Source organism: Asparagus officinalis, chromosome 5, assembly GCF_001876935.1.
Source record: "Asparagus officinalis chromosome 5, Aspof.V1, whole genome shotgun sequence".
Lineage (NCBI taxonomy): Eukaryota > Viridiplantae > Streptophyta > Magnoliopsida > Asparagales > Asparagaceae > Asparagus > Asparagus officinalis.
The window spans coordinates 73,252,471-73,254,346 of record NC_033798.1 but is presented as its reverse complement, the minus strand read 5'-3'; positions in this window follow the sequence as shown (position 1 = coordinate 73,254,346).

Sequence of the window (1,876 nt, the reverse complement as noted above, 5' to 3'; positions counted from 1 at the left end):
ACCCATCAAGAAAAGGTCCTAGCTATGTAGAATTTTCAAAAATGTCCTGAGATGTGCAGAATTTCAAAAATGCCCCTAAACCGCTATAGAGATCATAAGATAGCTCTCAGAATCTACAGAAGTTACAAGATGATGCAAAAATTGCAAAAATATGCTCAAGAGAAGCTACAGACCTCTACGTCCCTAAACTAGATAAAAATCTGGTGTAGAAAGAAAACACATGGGATAAAATGTGATGTAAAAGAAGTGCATCACGCGATATATACTACGCAAAAACTTGTACACAATCAAAATCAAAAGGTTCAATTTTGCTATCCTCTAAGTCATTAAACTAGATAAATAGATATAAAATCTGAACAACAAATCAAATTTGACCTCTACGTCCCTAAACTGGGTCAAAAACCAAATTCGATATCTCCGTCGTTAAATTGAAAAATTCCAAATTTGGCCTCTATGTCATTAAACTAAGCCAACTAAAATCTGACCTGCATGTCACTAATCTGGAATCCTAAAAACCAAACTCGTACTCTACATCACTAAACTGAACCAAATAGCAAATTTGACCTCTATATCGTTAATCTAGATCAAATTCTAAACTTCACCTCCACATACCAGAACTGTAAAACATCAAATTCGACCATTATGCCACTAAATTGAAATTTCAAATTTAAACTACCATCTGTTTAGAAAGTCATCTCCTAATCAGAAGACTATAAAATCTTATACTTTAATAAGAAAGTCCTCTACTTGTCAAAAGGCCTAAAATTCCATTCTTAATAGAAAAGTCCTCCATTTATCAAAAATCCATTGAAATCCATCTATTGAGGAAGTCCTCTACTCATTAGAAATTCAACTTCATCTAATGAGAAAGTCCTCTACTCATTAGAGAATTCTAAATCAATATATATAGAGCAGGAAAGCCCTCTCCTCGTTACAAAAATCCAAATAAACTTTTTTCTAATGAGAAAGTCCTCTACTCGAAAGACACAAATCAAACTCGACTTTTATGTCTCTAAACTGGAAAAATCACAAAAAGTGGCTAAAATCAAGATAGGTTGTCTGGTCTCTAAACCGACAAAAGAAACCAAATGTAAAATGGGGGTATGCCTTTGGTTAAGCCAAGTACCCCAGAATAATTTGAAACGAAATAAATTTATTGGAAGCCATAAATCCACAATTAATAAAAACTCTTCTCAATGGTGAATTATGTGCATGTTTCACATCATATGCAGAGATGGACATTTTTAACCCCGTAGTTTCATTTTCACATAATTGGCATTGTCGAGATTTTTTGCTAGAGGTTTGAGTGGACGTAGTTGGGTTCGAGGTTCTAGACTAAGTTGTTCAGGTTCAGTTTGCTATCTCAAGGTTGAGACATGATCTACTGATTGTTGTAGGAGCCTAAGTTCTTCATCAAAGATTTAGTCAAAGCTAAGATCGGTTAAACTTAGGTCTAACTCAGTGCATTCTTCCTAAAAATATTCACTAGGTGTTCCCTAGATCAGATCAAGTTCCAGGGGTTGGTTAGCTGGATCACTAGGTTATTTTCCTAGATTGAAGATGTTCAAGTCTACATTCATGTTTCTGGATTACAGTTTCATTGGACCGGTCCTATACTTGATCAATGCATTAGTTGTAGGTAAGAATGGTCGCCTAGGATGACTGTAATCCGATCCTTGTGATTTAGAACAGGTTGGTTGCTTAATATAAAAAAAGTCAACTGGAAAGATGAAATCCCCAACCCTGATTAGAACATCCTCAATTTCTCTAATGAATGATGAGGACACTTGACTGGAAGATTTTTGAATCTATCAAAATACTTCCAGAATGGTTCGACACTAATTTGTCTGAACTATAATATTTGGTTCATAAGGCG